Source organism: Coptis chinensis, chromosome 9 (assembly GCF_015680905.1).
Source record: "Coptis chinensis isolate HL-2020 chromosome 9, ASM1568090v1, whole genome shotgun sequence".
In the NCBI taxonomy this organism is placed as follows: Eukaryota; Viridiplantae; Streptophyta; class Magnoliopsida; order Ranunculales; family Ranunculaceae; genus Coptis; species Coptis chinensis.
Genome location: NC_141464.1, coordinates 21,321,309 through 21,339,277, shown reverse-complemented (window position 1 = coordinate 21,339,277; position 17,969 = coordinate 21,321,309). Strand labels below are relative to the sequence as shown.

General features: G+C 37.2%; 1 pseudogene; it reads left to right on the top strand.

The window, feature by feature from the left end:
- Nucleotides 1-1,960: 1,960 nt before the first annotated feature.
- Nucleotides 1,961-3,644, top strand: LOC147475185 (uncharacterized; annotated as a pseudogene).
- The last annotated feature ends 14,325 nt before the right edge of the window (nt 3,645-17,969 follow it).

Sequence of the window (17,969 nt, the reverse complement as noted above, 5' to 3'; positions counted from 1 at the left end):
TATCTTTATCTACTTCTATACCATTTTTAGACACAATGTGACCTAACACTATTCCCTTTTTTACCATGAAGTGACACTTTTCCTAATTACGGACTAGATTCTTTTCCTGACAATGCGCCAATACTTTGGAAAGGTTGGATAGGCAATTGTCAAAAGAATCTCCATAGAGGGAAAAATCATTCATGAATGTTTCCACCATATCGATGAAAATGTGTAACATACAGTGTTGAAATGTGGCAGGTGCATTGCAGAGATCGAAGGGCATACGTGCATAAGCATAAGTTCCAAAAGGGCAAGTGAAGGTAGTATTTTCTTGATCTGCTTCATCAATTAAAATCTTAAAGTAACCTGAATACCCATCCAAGAAACAGTAATAAGCATGTCCTGCTAAACGTTCAAGCATCTGATCTACAAATGGCAAGGGAAAATGATCTTTCCTTGTGACGGCATTCAGCTTCCGATAATCAATACAAATCTTCCACATGATGGGAACTCGTGTTGGAATTAACTCCCCTTCCTCGTTACGGACCATTGTAATCCCATATTTCTTTGGCACCACATGAAATCTAATGTCATGTAAGAGTATAATGCACCTAGACTTAATCTAGTGTCATGTAGGATTTAATTTCTAGTCTTTTACATTTTTCAAGTTATTTACTTTATTGTTCTTCATTTGTTTTTATTTCAATCACTACTAAAAAAAGGGCTTTTTATGACGGCTATTTTTTTCTACCTTGAGGGCTTCCGTATAAGCCGTCATTATTTCTATCTCACCATTATTTTTATGACGCTTGATGTCAAATGTTGACGGTTATAGGCTAGCCATCATAAATATCTTTGACGATTTTTATCAATGTGTCAAACTTTTTACTAACAATTGTATACTTACTGTTCACTTTATGACGCTTGATGTTAATGTTGACTGTTATAGGCTAGCCATCATAAATATCTATGACATTTTTTTACCAATGTATCAAGTTTGGTGTCAAATTTATGTGTTCTTTCTCACAAACGTCAAGTCAAAAATTGTTTAACTTTTTCCTTCTAGCAAAACCGGTGTTTAATTAATTGTCACTACTAAAAAACCATCAGCTAATATAGTTTTTTTTTTTTTTTTTATGAGAGTAAGAAAGGCATCAAGGATTATTTTGACGGGTCTAGCACAAGCGATAACTCCCATAGTTCCAAACCGGTCAATACAATTTGTCGGTTAACATTTTATTCAATGACCCTTAAAAAATTAGTGTTTCTATTTTGGACTCGAGATCTCTACAACCGGGTACAAAGATCATCTCTGTAACCGTGTTATCTCGTCGTTGATCCAAATCCGAGATATGTGTGTATGCCTCGATACCTGTGTGTGTGCTTCGAGATGTGTGTGTGTGCGCTGAGATACGAGATGTGTGTGTGTGTGTGGTACAGAGATTGCTCTGTACCCGGTTATAGAGGAACCGGACTCTTTTATTTTATAGTCAAGGGTCAAGAGTGGTCAAGGCGACATACGGGTATGTTTGGTGTGTTTAATCAAATTGAAACGTCAAACATACCTAGCTGAAGAAAACCATTGGTTTAATCAGTAAAAAACCAAACCAAACAAAAAACAGAGAAAGCCTTAATCCGCCGTCTTCTTCTTGAAAACCTTTGATCAGTTCTCTTCCTATCTTCTTCCCAAATCTCGATCTTTGTACTCTTCAGTGGATTAGATCTCACCATACTAAGGAACTGAATCAAAATGGATCAAAGCCCTTTCTTCTCTATCTCTTTCTTCTCGAAATCGAGTGGGCAGCAACGAGTGGTCTCAGTTCAAAATGGGATTGCATATGTTTATGCGGATTGAACGAAACATTATTTTACATTTTAAGATCAGGATTTGAATTTCATAGATTCTTGTCTTGGATACTAGAGTTGTGTATGACAGAATCTTGCAGTCCTCTTCTTCTATTTTCTTATTATTGCAGCAATGTGTAGAAAACTGTTCATTATTGTTATTTTGAATGGTTCAGCCTGTGGTCTTGATCACTTGTCATTTTGTTCCTTCTCATCTCTTTTCTTTCTCAGGTTGGTGGTCCTTGTGCTTACTATTGTGCACATGGCTCTATTGTATGGTTTGTTTGTCCCTGATTGGGAATACTAACTTCCAAGTGAAGGCACTTCTATTGCAACAAGGACCTTCACTGTAGGTTCAACACTCTTAGTATTAATATTAAACTTGATTTCTAGAACTTCAGGTCCTTATATCTGAAATCTGTAGCTAATGAGTTGTATATATTTTTATTTCCATTTGAAGGTGAAATATGGAGTAAGGGGAGACACTGGACCTGCTTGCAATGTTGTTGGAATGATAGATCATACATTATTAGGAGTTCAACATCTATATAAAAAGGCTATATATTCTAGGACAAAGGTTACGATTGCAGTAATGGAAGAATTTGATTACTCTGTGCTCTTTTTCCTTGGTTAGATGTTATACCTCCATTTTTTGTCCTTTTTCAGCAATGTAGCATCAAGTCACCAGATTATGGTCCACTTCCACAAGGTGCCCCTTCTTGTTGTCAGTCTGCTTTTGAACCTGAAGGAATCTTAAGGTTTGTTATGGTTTTCTTGCATTTTCAGGATTAATTTCATTTTCATGCCAACACAGGTTTACATAAAAAGTAAATGTGATGAATCCTTCTCACTATGTTGTATGTGTAGTAAATATTATTTACCATGTTGTGCAACTCAGTGATGGCAGTTGTTACTTGCATGATTGGATTACATTATGGTCATGTTATTGCACATTTCAAGGTAATTCATCTTAGTGCAACTAAATATTTCTTCATTGACAAAGAATTGTAGTTTGATGTCTTATCTAAATCTGAACTGCATGCAGGAACACAAAGACAAAATATTGCACTGGATAATCCCCGCCTCCTGTCTTGTAGTCATGGGATTTATTTTAGACTTTTCTGGTAAGCTCGTTCTGTTTTCATTTCTATTTTATTTGAATTTTTTGAGGTTAGAGTCAACTAATGCCTATCCACCGTAAACTATTATACTGGTTCCAAAAAGAATATTCAAATCGAATGGAGGTTGTGGACTGGTGGAGAAGTGCTGCATGCAGTAAATAAAAATTTGGAATTTGTTGGTCTGACAAGAACAACTATAAATCTAGTCTTCAACTAACCAATCTGCTTAATGTGACAAGAATGCATGTGAACAAGGCCCTTTATAGTTCAAGTTACACATGTGTTACATCCGGTGCAAAATTTGGAATTTTCTTTCTTGGAATTTATGTCTTTGGTTAGATATTTGAATTCCACGTTGCAAACTTATGTGTCTTAGTTATGCATTGTATAAATCCTGTTTGGCATTTTGTTTCATAGTTTGATATACTTACAGACGTACAATAACTAGTTCACAGTTGTATCGTATATTGAAACTGTAACACTCTAGAGCTAAAATCTTGTTTTGTGTTCTTCTTATAGGTTGATGTGTGGGGATATAGACAACCAACTATTGTTCTAGAGTTGATGGGAAAGCATGCATTGATGATTTATATCCTTGCCTCCTGCAATCTACTACCTCTCATGCATGGATTCTACTGGAAGAGACCTGAAAACAATATTGTGAGTGGTTCATTCTCAAATGAAGTTTTCTGCTGATGTACGTGTTCTCCTTTGACATATTTAGCCTAATTTGTTTATTTATGTTTTTGTGTTCTTAACGGTTGACTTTAATTGGAGTTGGGTCATGATCCTTTGGCGGGAAAATCTTTTGGTTAGGCTGCTCATCGTCCTTAAAATACACTGTTGTTCATTGTTTCTACACTTGACAAATGACATTAGACGCTTCCATATTTTTTTGGTGTAAATGGAAGTGAGGAAAGGCTTATCTTTAACCATGTACTATATATAAATGTAGTAATGTATATCTTTAACCACAGTCTATTTGCATTGTAGGTATTTTCATTTATTTTTCCTTCCATTGTGAGAACTAGGTCCCATCGCATTGTTCCTCTCATGCCATATATAAAATAGCCTGGTTTTGGTAAGTGGCTTGAGCTTTTGGTAGCAAATTTACTAATAATGTTTCTTTACTTTGTTTCTTAGGTTTGACAACGTCGATCGATCGATGGATAATACTTAATTTGTTGATGATGGAGTTGATTAAAATGATTTTTAGTTTGGTTGAATGTACTATCAAATAAATGTATCTAGCATTTTTCAATGATGTTGGATAAAAGATAATAACTTGCTATTTTTTCTTGTTGAATAAATTGATGTAAGGAATAAATATTTTCGAATGGTTTGAAAATACATAGGGTTGAAGTTATTATGGATGTTATAGTTTTATTTTTGAGAATTTTATAGTTGTTTTATTGGTGAAATAAGTTTCCAGGTTAGGAATTGAATTACAGGTTATTATGCAGTATTTTTGGCAGGAAAAAAAATATAATAAAAAAATAAAAAAAAAATATATATATATATATATATATATATATATATATTTTTAAATAAAAATAAAATTAGATGACGGTTTTAGAAGAATTGTCATAGTGTAAACTATTTGTTGACATACTTTTCTTCCATAAAATGACGGTTCCATAGTAGTCAATGAGTATTCTATGAACCGTCATAACTTTAATGACGGTTTTGGTTGACTTTTTAGGACACCCCCAATAATGACGACTAGTTTTTTAATCAGAAAGTGTCATGATATGTATTTCATGATAGCTAAAAGCTGTCATAAAAAGCCCTTTTTTTAGTAGTGAATCTTGTTATTTTGCTTTCTTTCAATCAATCAATCAATTTTCTTTTGTTGTTCTTTGTTTCAATCTATCATTTCAATCATTTTCTTTCAATATTTTGAGTTATTTTAATCTTCAACAACTAAAACTTTCAATGTTCTTCCTTTATAAACTATAAACTAAACAAGTTCTAAACAAAGAGTCTACCTTCTTCCTCCAAACTCCCAACATTCAAACTCTAAACAATCTAGGATGAACCACATCAAAAACAAATTTTGCAATATTCTAAATCTAGTCTACTTCTAATGGTGACGCCGTCATGGATTGAAGGAGCAAGAGTACTTGGTTGAGCATCTAAGGAGGAAGCACCATTCTCACGTTTCCTTTTCTTCTTATTTATTTTTTTTAATTTTCGTTGTTTTATTTCGTTGTTTTTCATTACTGACTTACTTTTTTTTTGCAAATCAGGGTTCAGGATTAACAAGCTGGAGAGGAGCTGAAGCTGTAACCGAAAACCGACGAAAGTTCATCGGAACCGGATGGGCGACCGCGCCCTAGCCGGCTGGCGACCGCCCAGGCACCTCCACACACGCGTGTCCAATTTTTTCAAGTTCTAGTTGATTTTTGATGTGTAGTTGAACTCCGAACCTATATTTTTGTAATAAAATAGGATAAATCAGTGGAGCTTGTTTGTAATAGATAGAGATAAAAAGAAAAACGAATTTTTTTTAGGAAAAATGGTTTTTGATTGATTTTTGTAGATGAACATGAGTTGAACTTGGTTGAAGTTGTAAACTTACCAAAGGATTAGAATTTTCATTGCCTTGGGAAGTTCAAGTGTGCGAGGCAAGTCGTGAATCATCGCTTGCACACTTTGAATCAACTTGGTAATCAACACTCTAAGTCCATTTAACTCTAGTTAATCTAGATAATCAATCTAAATTAGTTAATCTATTAGATTAGTGTAGTAGTAGTTTAGTGTTAAGTTTTGGGCCCTTGAAGGCAAAGTTGTTTAATTATCAAAAACCCAACTTGTGGGCTTTTTAAGTGGACCTTTATTGTAATTTAAAACATGGTAAAGTTCAAAAGGTTGGGCCTGATTCTCAGATCACGCGCCAACCGATGTCGCCTTCTCCTCAAGCAGTGTGTAAGCACGGCTTGAGAAGTAAATTCTAAACCTCCTCGAAGCCTACATAAAAGGATACCTTGTTTGTTCGAGCATGCTTAGATGATTGTTTGAAATTTAATTTCTGTATTGCAATTTACATTCGCGCATAAGGTTTAACTCGAGCCACATAACAACCATTGGGAAGTCATTCCACAATATAGGTAAATTGGACGTTGCTAGATTTTTGAACCCCTAGACGAAAAAATGAATTAAAATCAATCAACTAGAGCCCAAAGTAGTCACGCTCCTCCAGAGAAGGACAAAAATATAGCCACAAGGATTTAGAGTAATCAGTTACAAGATTCTGATGGATTAACTACCTTCCTCACTCCCTGATAAGCACCCAAAAGTCTAGTTTAAACCCCTTAATAGTATTCTATTTAGGCCAATTACGTTTATAATAAATAAGAGTTAGTATTGTTTATGTGTTTTTGTGTATTTCAGGTCTTGAAGCTGTTTATGTGTTTAAAGACGCCATTTTTCATGGAAAACGAGTCAAGATGATTGCTAGAAGTGTTTTATGTTTAAATCCCAAGAATTAAGAAGAAAAGCCTTTTTCAAGCCCAGTCAAAGCTGGGAAGTCAAAGTCAATTCGGGTAGAAAAAGAACAGAAAAGTCAATATAACTTCAAATAGGCGTATCTTTAGACTCATGCCTCGGAATTGGGCATACTTTATGTCAAAATGACCATCTCAGAATAAACTTTCCAATGGACCTAGTATTGTCCCAATCAGAGCTATAAAAGTGGCCAAAAAGGGTACTAGAGTAATTTCTAGCAGAATTGGCCCTTTTAGACTTAACCTAATGGACTTTGGGCTCACTTTAGAGGCCCAAAGTCTCCCTTTTTGTCCCATACACGAAAATTTAACCCTAACCCATTCCTATATAAAGAGGGTTAAGGCTAAACTTATTTCTTCCTTCCTCCCTGATAAACTATAAAATTGAATAGTTTACCTACGAAATGAACAATGAAACTCAAAACGTAAGTAAACTAAAACTATTTATGTGTCTATATTTATCAAAGTTTCTACTCTCAATTCTATCAAAATAGAGTGGAGTAACAAATTCGTTCCACTCCTAGTTCTCTAGCATGGAATGTTTTCTAGTATAATTAATCGGTCTTAAGTCTAATGAGAGGTTTACGAAGGATGTTATACTACGATACAATATGAAATTGATTATGTTGAATTTAAACTACGAATGCTATGGAAATATGATTGTTTTTGAATCTAGATAAAGGATTAGAGGGGAATTGAATCCACCTCGAATCCAACTTAGTAACCTAGCATAGATTCTTGTATCTCGATTCTCACGTTCTAATGGCAAGAATTTCGAGTTCTAATCCCTAGTGTTCATGTCATTTCTACCAAATACTAACTAGCATATGAGGTCGTCCACCCATTCTCATGGCGAATCACGACCTTCTAGAGTGGAATAGATTCTACAATGCTTCTACACTATACCACTAAGTTTTCATCAAGGCTTCATCAACCCCTCTAATGGAGGTTTTAGCCTTGAGTCATCAACCCATCATTTCCCATTGAATTATAACTACACATCATATTAAAATTCTAACTTAACTAATTTAACTAACAATGTTTCAATCTACTTAAACTACAAAATGATAATCAACAAGAATTAAAATTAGATCTATAAATTGAAATGACAAAAATCAAAATTGATAGAAATAACTATTTTATTTATCTAATCAATCAAGAACAATGATTCAAGACTTAATCTAAAACAAGAATTGAAATTGGAACTTAAACTTAATTACTCTACTGAAACTAAATCTAGAGTTCTATATAGTTTTAGGTCTAACTAGCTACCATTAACAAAGAGCTAAGCTTTTGTTTTTATATGTCCAGATCCAAAAATCGTGCATGGGTTTGGAGCCATGTTTTGGGCAAGAGAATCAGGCCCAAAACCCAATTCTTTCAATCCAAAAAAGCCTCTTCAGCTGTAGTTGGCTTCAACAGACTTTTCGTCCACTTTTGCTCCTCTGATTGGACCAAGGCTTAGACCATTGGAAAGCTCTTTCCGAGCTGGTCGTTTTGACATAAGGTAGGCCCCATTCCGAGGTCTGAGTCCAAAGATACGGCTTTCAGAAGTTCTGCTGACTTGTGTGCTGTTTCAGCCCGCGTCGACTTTTCAGCTTTTGACCGGGCTTTAGAAAGGTTTTGTCTTCTTGAATCTTGGCCTTTAATCACGGAACTCCTTAGTAACCGACCTTAGCTCCTTTATCTTGCTAAAGTGGCACATTTCTGCACATAATGGACTTTGAAACCTGAAATGCATAAAAACACGTAATCAGTGTTAACTCTTAATTATTACTCACATAATTGGTCTAAAAGTATGCATTGTTAGGGGTTAAAACTACAGTTTTGGGCTCTTATCAAACCACCCCAAACAGCATTTTGCTTGTCGTCAAGCAAAGATGAGAAATTAGAATAAGTGACCAAAAATGGAGTTCTAACTACTCGTTTATTTGAGTCGATTGCATTGACCATATGCAACAAGGCCTTAAACCACTAGGAATTTCCTAGTGGACGAGTTATAGCCTCGTGAGAGTTTTCCAGTGAAGGTACTAACAAACTTCAACTATACTACAACGACTAAGAAATAAAACTATTGTTTCCTTATTTATGTCCCAACTATCTATATATCTCACTAGCAAATGAATAAGAATAACCAAGTCAAAAACCTAAGCTAATATATGCATAATAATCAATTATTTATGATACGAATATAAATACTATGAGTAATACTATGAAATGCCTAGCAGGTTCGTTTATGAAAACTCGGAATAGCGTCCTTAATTAGGTCCTCACATAAATGTCAAGACGAAAACCACTCGATTTTTTCCGCTCAAGTTTACAGCTACTCCGATTGTGTAGTGGGCACACTTTACCTTACAATCTCAATGACAACAAGGAAGCCGGAGTCGATCAAACACATCTGCCACTTACTATCACACTAACCTATTCCTAATTGAGCTAGAGGTTTTTATTAGGTGTCATGGGATTAGGAGATGGTTTAAGAAGGAAAGAAATGGATATTCAAAAGGACAAGTCCGAGATAGTAGAGTCTTCATATTATATAACTTAGAGAAAACCTTGTTATTTACTTTTGCTTCTACACTTTGTTTCCATCCTTAGCCATATATTTTTTTTCTTTTTCTTTGGCTTTTAACTCCTTTTGTTCTATTTTTTTCAGAGTTTTTATTTTATTTCTATTTTTATTTTTCTTTTCTTTGGATGGAAACCTCTTTTCTTTATTTTCTGAAGCAATTAACTAACTTTTGTTTACACTGTTTTTCTCTTTTTCTTTCTTCCTCATTCTATTCTCAGACTTATTCTAGATTGGGTAGGTTGATTTTATTTTTATTTTATTTTTATTTTGTTTTGTTTTTGTAACAGGGTAAAGGATTTGTGGGTTATGAAAGGCTAAAGAAAGGCTCAGAGGGGCGACTAGCGGAAAATAATTCATAGGTTTGAATTTCTGGCTATATCGATCCAAAGAGGGCCTAAATTCTTGCTTAGGATATGGCATAGTGATCAAGCAAGTGGACGTGTGATTTCTCTATCCGGATTTTACTTCTCCCTTGTGTCATTTCTCAAATGTTTCGCTCATATAAGGCTTTAGGCTATATTCTCACAGGATTTGTAGAATAAGTACTCTAGCCTAGCTTTTAGAAACTTACTGCTAACAATCATAGATACTCATGTAATATATTTATAGATAGATGCAAAGATTACCTACATATTAACCTAAGTTTCTAACAATTATTCTGATGCAAAAGCTACGTGAGACTTCTAGATTGTTAAGAGCATAGAGAAAGAAAACAATACCAATATTCCTAAGTGTATAGCATAAACTTATTTATTTATGTTTTTGAAAAATTTTAACTTGAAAACAAATGCATATTATACATTTCTATATCCTAACAGATGCCTTAATTACACGTGTTTCTATGCCCCCCCAAACAAGAAACATGCTTTGTCCTCAAAGCATTTAAATAAAGAAGGTAGAAAAATACCATGGAAACACGTGAAATTCTGGGACATCTGCAAAACAAGGTTAGAACATACTAATATAGAAAATAAAAATACTGACGCAACTCTATAAGAGTTCCACCCATTATGGGGTTAACAGAATTAAATTTGCTTCGGACACAAGCAGACAATAACAAAACTAAAAACTTACCTTATCTCCCGCTTAAGCATCCTCCTCCTCCTTAAAGAGATGAGGTTCCTTCACATCCTGCCAGTCCATTATAACTTGCCAAGCTTGCCGCCATTTATCATCTACTAATGCTAACATGTGAAGTGTTATTATGTCTGATGGAATGTACGGGGCGACCAAATGAGGTCGCGACCGCCATCCCGCCAAGTCATTATTCGCGAATGAGCGAACCACCCAATTGGTGGGTCTCATGACTTCAACCTTTTCCAATCTGTGAATTTTTCACGCGAAATACGTAAAAAACTACGCATGATGCGGCTTACTAAAAATAGGTATAAGAAGATACTTACGCCTCATGCTTTGGGCTCTCTTAAGACTAGCGACTAAAACTTCGGGGAATGTCATATCGGCGACGCCCCTCGCCTAAAGCGAGGAAAATGTCACCTGCAGTACTGTTTGCAGAAATGAACTGCCATTCCCCCAAAATATTCATCAGGATGAATAACATGGTGGTGCCTACGTTTAGGGAAAGGCTACCAAGGGCAATGCTATATCGCCCCTGGTCCATTACTCGAAATACCCCTCCCCCATAATACTCATGGAAATATGTATAATAGTAAAGGTATGCATTATCGGTCATATATGCCCATGTGTGAACAGGATCAGGTATTGGTAATCCTGAAACTAAAGCGACCACATTTTTATTGAATTGATGTGTTGTGTCATCGACTACGACGGAGAATTCTTGTTCTCCATCCTGATTACAATAGAATTTAACGTGGTCGTAGAAATAAGCAGTAAGCTTTGGTGAATATGAATCGTCATCACTTACCAGTAGATGACGCCATCCTAACTGCAGGATCCTGTGTCGGAACCAATGCCCATAGGTCTCGGTTCCCAATACGTCTTTGAAAGACTGTTTAGGTATGACTATAGGAGATGTCATCTCAACGACTCCTTGAACAGTTCCAAAAATCCTAGAAAGACCCACAAAAAATTGGAACTTCCGTGTTCACAGATGATGTAGCGGATGCTTCGCTATGGGGCTGGGTCGGCGCTCGGGGGTTTTTAAAATTACAGTGTTTGGGCGGGAGTCACGCTCAAGGAGGGCGCGGGTCGCGCTCTGAGTTTTTAGAATTACAGAGTTTGGGCGTGGGGTCGCTCGACTAAACCGGTGAAATTATGCAGCGCAGCAGCGCTTCGTAAGAATCTTGAAACAGGAGTTTAGAGGAAAAAGAAGGAAAAGCTTGGAGTGAAAGGTGCGGGATGATGGTGGGTGTAGTGTGGTTTGTTAGTGTAGAATGAAGGGAGTTTAAATAGGTTCTAAGCTTCCAAAACGAATCGGCAAGTTCCCAAATTGTTTTAAGGCAATTTCAGAAAATAGAAAAATTCCAAACCCGAAAACGGAAACAAACCATTTTCGTGATTTTCTAAAAATCCTGGTATCTTTCATAATGGATTTAGAATAGTAACTTCTAAACTCTCCTACATTTCATGCTACCACCACACAATTCATAGATATGCCGATATCGGCCAAATTCTCAACCTTTCCTCCAAGACAACTTTACAGCAGATGATCATATAATGAATTATATTAAAACTTAAATTTAAAACCAAACAACATAAAATAAACACCTTAATATTTAAATTTAATAACTGAATTAAAATCCAACTAATAAAACAAAATCATGAAATAACAGCGAACACAAACTGATGGTGAACACCTAGTTATGTGATGAAGATGGACCCTGAGATGGAGATTGGCTTGGACCATCTGTCCTTCGGCGACGATGCTCATGCCTGTCGGACTCGGCTGAAACAGAGTGCTCCACGGGTGGCATGCGTCATAGCATCTCTATTCGGAACAAGCGCTGTGCTTCCATCTCAGTCCTGAGTACTGCATACTGGGCTTGTTGATGCTGGTGGATAGTCTCCATGTTAGACAAGATATCGTCCTGAACCCCTTCGAGCATTTCAAATCTCGTCTAAAGGTTCATTTGCTTCTTTCGAACTACAATCTGTCTATCTCGGATATCTTCACAAATACCATAAACGCAACGCAAGGCAGTTTGCAACACTTGCATGCGTTCTAAATTAGAACTACATTTATCTAATGCATTGTCATCCAGACATGTCATATCCTCCCTTTCATCCTCCGACTCAACCATTTTTTCTTCAGACAACGACCAAGTCTCTTGGATGCAATCCGTATAGATACTTGCATTAGAATGCAATTTGATCTTAATAGGAGCAGATCTTGCGACAACTCTAAAAGAGAGCATGATCTTAGTGATCAATACGGGAAGAGGCGCCAAACTCTTCCCCACTCCTCGAATCACATTAAACATTAAATCGAGGATGCAGAAATTATACTTATTTGTTTGCAAAATCCAGAGAACGTGGAGACATTGCAGGCCGATATCACTGACTTTATCTTTCCCGAGGACGTTCCTACCAATCCACTGAGCTACAGCCATATGATTGGTTCTCAGGGTTGACTGGCGGACGCAATGAGATGTCGGATTGTATTCACCCTCCACGACAGTATCCTTCATCAAAGCAGGAACTCCAGTATACTGGGATTCCTAAATTGTCGTTACCAGGTTGCTTTCTGCCGTAATTCCTAACAGGTTTAGCCAACAACTGTCTCGTTACTTCCCTCCTCGTTCCTGCTACCTTTATGAAAATCCTATCCCCCTCCAATTCCCGCTTCTTATAAAACTGTTCTACCAAATCATAGTGATAGAACTCCTCAGTCGAGTACCACAGTCCATTCCAATGCCTCCTAATCATCTCCGCGTCGTAAAATGGCGCGAAGCTGTAGGAAGCAAACGCGTGCTCCGACAAAATTCTTCAGCGTAGCGCCATTGAAGTTTCTGAGACAACTAATGGTTTTGTAGATTGTGGGGGAGGCGAGTTTGAAGAAAAACAACGGTGGTGGCGGTGGTTACTTGAATTGGTGGCTGTTTTTCGGAGTTAGGTTGGTGGTGGTAATGGTTTGGAGAGGATTTTAGTTGGATTTGATTATCTTGGTGTGGGTGTAGTTAGGTTTTCTTCTCTCTCTCTTTTTTTTTTTTATTTTGGTGTTCAAGGTTTGATTTAAACTTGGTAACCGGTGGGATTGAAAGGGAAAGAACTATACGTTTTTTGGGAAAGAAGGAGACGCACAGTCGTGCGTGCGGTTTGGGCCCAAGCCCAATTTGAATTCCAAAATTTTCCGATATTTCGTGCAATTTCAAATTCAATTTGCCGCTTCGTTACTGGCCCGATTTTGGCGAATGAGTTATGAAAATGATCAGTAGAGAATTTCCAATCCAATGATCCATAAAACACTCAATTCCATCCATGGGTGACGTATAAGTGGGTGGAAAAATGCCTCGAAGTGCGTGTGTGATGTATGTTATGCGAACGAAGGAAATCTAAGTTTAGATTACGTCAACCCAATTGAACTACAAGTAATGGGCCTAAGCAACACAAATGGAAAGTTCAAGCAATCCAGATGGAAAGACCGATTGCCCACCCCCAAACAAATTTTTAATCACAAAATTTGTTCTAACGCGGGTCGTTTAAAGTCAGATTCCCAAGACTTGTTGGATTGCTATTTCTATGATTAAGAATTTTTTTATTATTATTTATTTTATTATATATATATATTTTTATTAGTTTATTATAAGAAAAACGAAAATAATAAATATATAATTCACCCCATAGAGGAACATGACTCAAAAACTGAGAAAACATGCAAAAGTGGAAAACATGAATTATGTTAACTGTGGACTTAGGATCCGGTACTTACAGCCACACACTCCATAGGGAGGGCCCGGTTACTTGAATGGTGCACTTACCACTATATGGAAGTGAAAGGAAGTACACTAATGACAAAGGTCAATCCTCATAGACAGGGTCCTGTAAAAGGACTTCCTCTACATCAGGGGACAGAAGTTCGTGAAAATGTTTTAACCATTGACCATTAACTTGAAAGGTACTGTTGCCATTGGGATTTACCAAGGTGATTGCCCCGTAAGGGGTGACTTCAGTAACCAGAAAAGGACCAGACCAACGGGTTTTTAGTTTCCCTGGGAAAATATGTAGACGGGAGTTGTAAAGCAAGACCTTTTGACCGACCACAAACTCTTTGCGCAAGATTTGCTTATCATGAACACGTTTCATGTTAGCTTTATAATCCTTCGCGAGATCGTAAAAATCGCTACGGATTTCTTCAAGCTCATTCAATTGTAACTTGCGTTTGACACTTACCTCATCAATATTGAAGTTAAGGCTTTTTATAGCCCACAGAGCACGGTGCTCTAATTCAACGGGCAAATGACATGGTTTCCCAAACACAAGTCTAAAGGGAGACATACCTATAGGAGTTTTGAAAGAAGTTCTATACGCCCATAAAGCATCTGATAGACACTTCGACCAGTCTTTCCTATCAGGGTTTACAGTTGTTTCTAAAATCTTTTTGATTTCCCTATTAGAAACTTCTACTTGTCCGCTAGTTTGTGGATGATAAGGAGTTGCTACTTTGTGTGTAACTCCATACTTTTTCACTAGGGATGCAACAACTCTGTTGCAAAAATGTGTTCCACCATCACAAATGATGGCTTTAGGAATGCCAAATCGACAGAAAATATATTCTTTAATAAAAAATACAACGGTCTTATGGTCACTGCTACGGCAAGCTAGGGCCTTTATCCATTTAGACACGTAGTCCACGGCAACTAGAATATAAATGAAACCGTGGGAAACCGGGAAAGGACCCATGAAATCAATGCCCCAAACGTCAAAAATTTCTACTATCAAGATTGGATTTAATGGCATCATTATTACGCTTCGTGATTCGCCCAAGTTGTTGGCAAACGAATACACGCCTTGCAATGCACTTTGGCATCCTTAAAAGGGTAGGCAATAAAATCCACATTGAAGAACTTTAGCGGCTGTTTTCATCCCACTAAAATGGCCACCACACTCTTTGTCATGGCAGAACGATAGGACTTCATTATATTCCCACCGGGAATACAACGACGAATAATCTGATCCACACAATACTTAAAAGGTATGGCTCATCCCAAAGAGTATAACTTAACTCGCCAAGAACTTCTTACGTTCATTTCTTGACCAATTATAAGGCATAACATCGGCCGCTAAATAATTTACAATGTCAAAGATACCATGGTGCTGAAAAAATCGCGATACGATGCTCATCGTGGGAAAAGAGTCCCGGTATGGACTCCTAATCACTCGATCGCCGCGTTTGTGAGTCTAGATAAGTGGTCGGTAACTACGTTTTCGACCCCTCTTTTGTCCTTTATTTCTAATGTGAACTCTTGCAGGAGAAGGATCCATCGGATTAATCTCTGCTTAGCATCCTTCTTTGCAAGAAGGTACTTAAGGGCTGCATGGTCCGTGTAAACTAAAGTTTTAGAACTAACCAAATAAGGACGAAACTTATCAAAAGCATAAATGACAGCTAGGAATTCTTTTTCGGTAGTTGAATAATTCAGTTGAGCATCGTTTAAGGTTTTACTAGCATAATAAATAACAGTGGACTTATTATCTAGTTTTTGTCCCAAGACTGCACCAACTGCATAGTCACTAGCATCACACATGAGTTCGAAAGGTTTAGACCAATCGGGAGGCTATATAATTGGTGCAGAGGTTAGGGCGGCTTTTAAAGTTTCAAAAGCCTACGTACAGTTAAAATTAAAATCAAAGATTGCATCTTTCAAAAGCAGATTAGTTAAAGGCCTAGCTATTTTCGAGAAGTCTTTAATAAACCGCCTATAAAAACCTGCATGGCCTAGAAAGGCCCTAATATCACCGGACAGTCGTGGGTTTAGGTAGGGTCGCTATCTTATCTAGTTTGGCCTTATCTACTTCTATGCCATTACTAGATACTGATGTGACCTAGTACTATGCCCTTTTCACCATGAAATGACACTTTTCCCAGTTTTAAAACGAGGCTCTTTTCTTCACACCGTGTCAAAACCTTAGACAAGGTTAGACAAATAGTCTATGAAAGAGTCTCCATAGATAGAAAAAATCATCCATGAAAACTTCCATAAAAAGCTCTACCATGTCACTAAATATATGAAGCATACAATGGAAGGTACCGGGAGCATTACAAAGGCCAAAAGGCATTCGTTTTATCGGCATACGCTTCAAAGGGACATGTGAAGGTAGTCTTTTCTTGGTCATCAATATCAATAATAATCTGAAAATAGCCCGAGTAGCCATCCAGAAAACAATAAAAACATGACCAGCTAGGCGCTCGAAAGCATTTGATCTATAAAAGGTAAAGGAAAGTGATCCTTTCGTGTCATAGCATTTAAACGCGTCAGAATCAATACGATCCTCCATTTCATAGGACCTTGTGTGACAACATAGTCACCCTTTCCGTTACGAACCATGGTAACTCCCGATTTCTTAGGAACTACATGAATGGGGCTTACCTATTCGCTATCAGAGATTGGGTATATGATACCCGCATCAAGTAAGCGTAAGACTTCTTCCCTAACCACCTCTTTCATGGCAGGGTTCAAGCGACGCTGAGGTTCACGAGAAGTGTTCGCGTTATCCTCCAAATGGATAGGATGAGTGCAAACATTAGGGTCAATTCCCTTAATGTCGGCTAGGGACCAACCAATCGCTGACCGATGTTCCCTAATCACCCGAATTAAACGTGTCTCTTCATTCTTAGATAACAGAGAAGATATAATTACCGGATGACTACCATCCAGATCAAGTTGAATATATTTTAACTCCGGGGGAAGAGGTTTAAGACCGGGTGGAAGGAAAATCAATAGATGTTTAAATTCGGGGTCCCTCATTTTGCATAATGAATACTTGCTTAGGTAGCAAGTCTTCATACTCGATATGGAGCAACCGGGCGGTCTACAATTGGTGTGGACTCAAGGATGGTGTTGACTTCCTCTAAGTAGGAGTCATTTACAAAATTTGAAATTCCAAAAGAAAGGAATTTGTACATATTGTTTTTGGGAAACGTGTTGTTAAAAAAATCTTGAGCTAAGCTCTCGATCATGCTAACCTCCCCATATATAGACGAAACTGGTAACTGTTTTATCATTTTAAAAACATTTACCTCAACTGTAAGATGGCCAAAAGATAAGGACATCTTACCATCGCGGCAATTTATAAGTGCGTTGGCAGTTGAAAAGAAGGGGCACCCTAAGATGATCGGTGACAGTCGTTAGTTTAATTACGTATCGAGGATAACAAAAATCGATGGGATGGTAAAAATCTCGAACCTTAACAAGCACGTTTTTCCACTACACCCTTAGGATACTTAATTGACCCGTCCGCTAATTGCAACGTTATTTTTATAGGTTGCATTTCTGTAGACCTATTTGTTTATACAAGTAATACGGGGAGTAAGTTAACACTCGCCCGTGTCTAATAAAGCGGTCGTCGTGTGGGAATCTCCTAAGGTGCATTTTACAGTAGGACGACCAGGGTCCTTGTACTTAACAATTCCATTATTTTCGGATAAAGTTGGAAACTGTTCAGTTAAAAAGGCATTTTTAGGTATGTTGGTCTTACGCCTAGTAGTGCACAACTTTTTAAGAAACTTAGCGTGGTTAGGGAGCTTTTTAATAGCTTCGAGAAAAGGAAGGTTTATCGTTAGATTCTTGAAAACGTTCCTAATCTCCTCAAAGTTTGTATCCCTGGTTAGCATGGCTAACTTCTGAGGGAATGGTGGTTTCGCTCTATATTTAGCGTATGGCTCGACTTGATGTGTTACCTTGGCTTTCTGTTTCTTAGTTTGTTGTTTAACTGGTACCTCTACAGTGGTAGGCTCTTCAGTTTCTACTGCGGTATCTAGTTCGATATCCGGTGTAGGGAGTACTGATGGGGTAACTATAG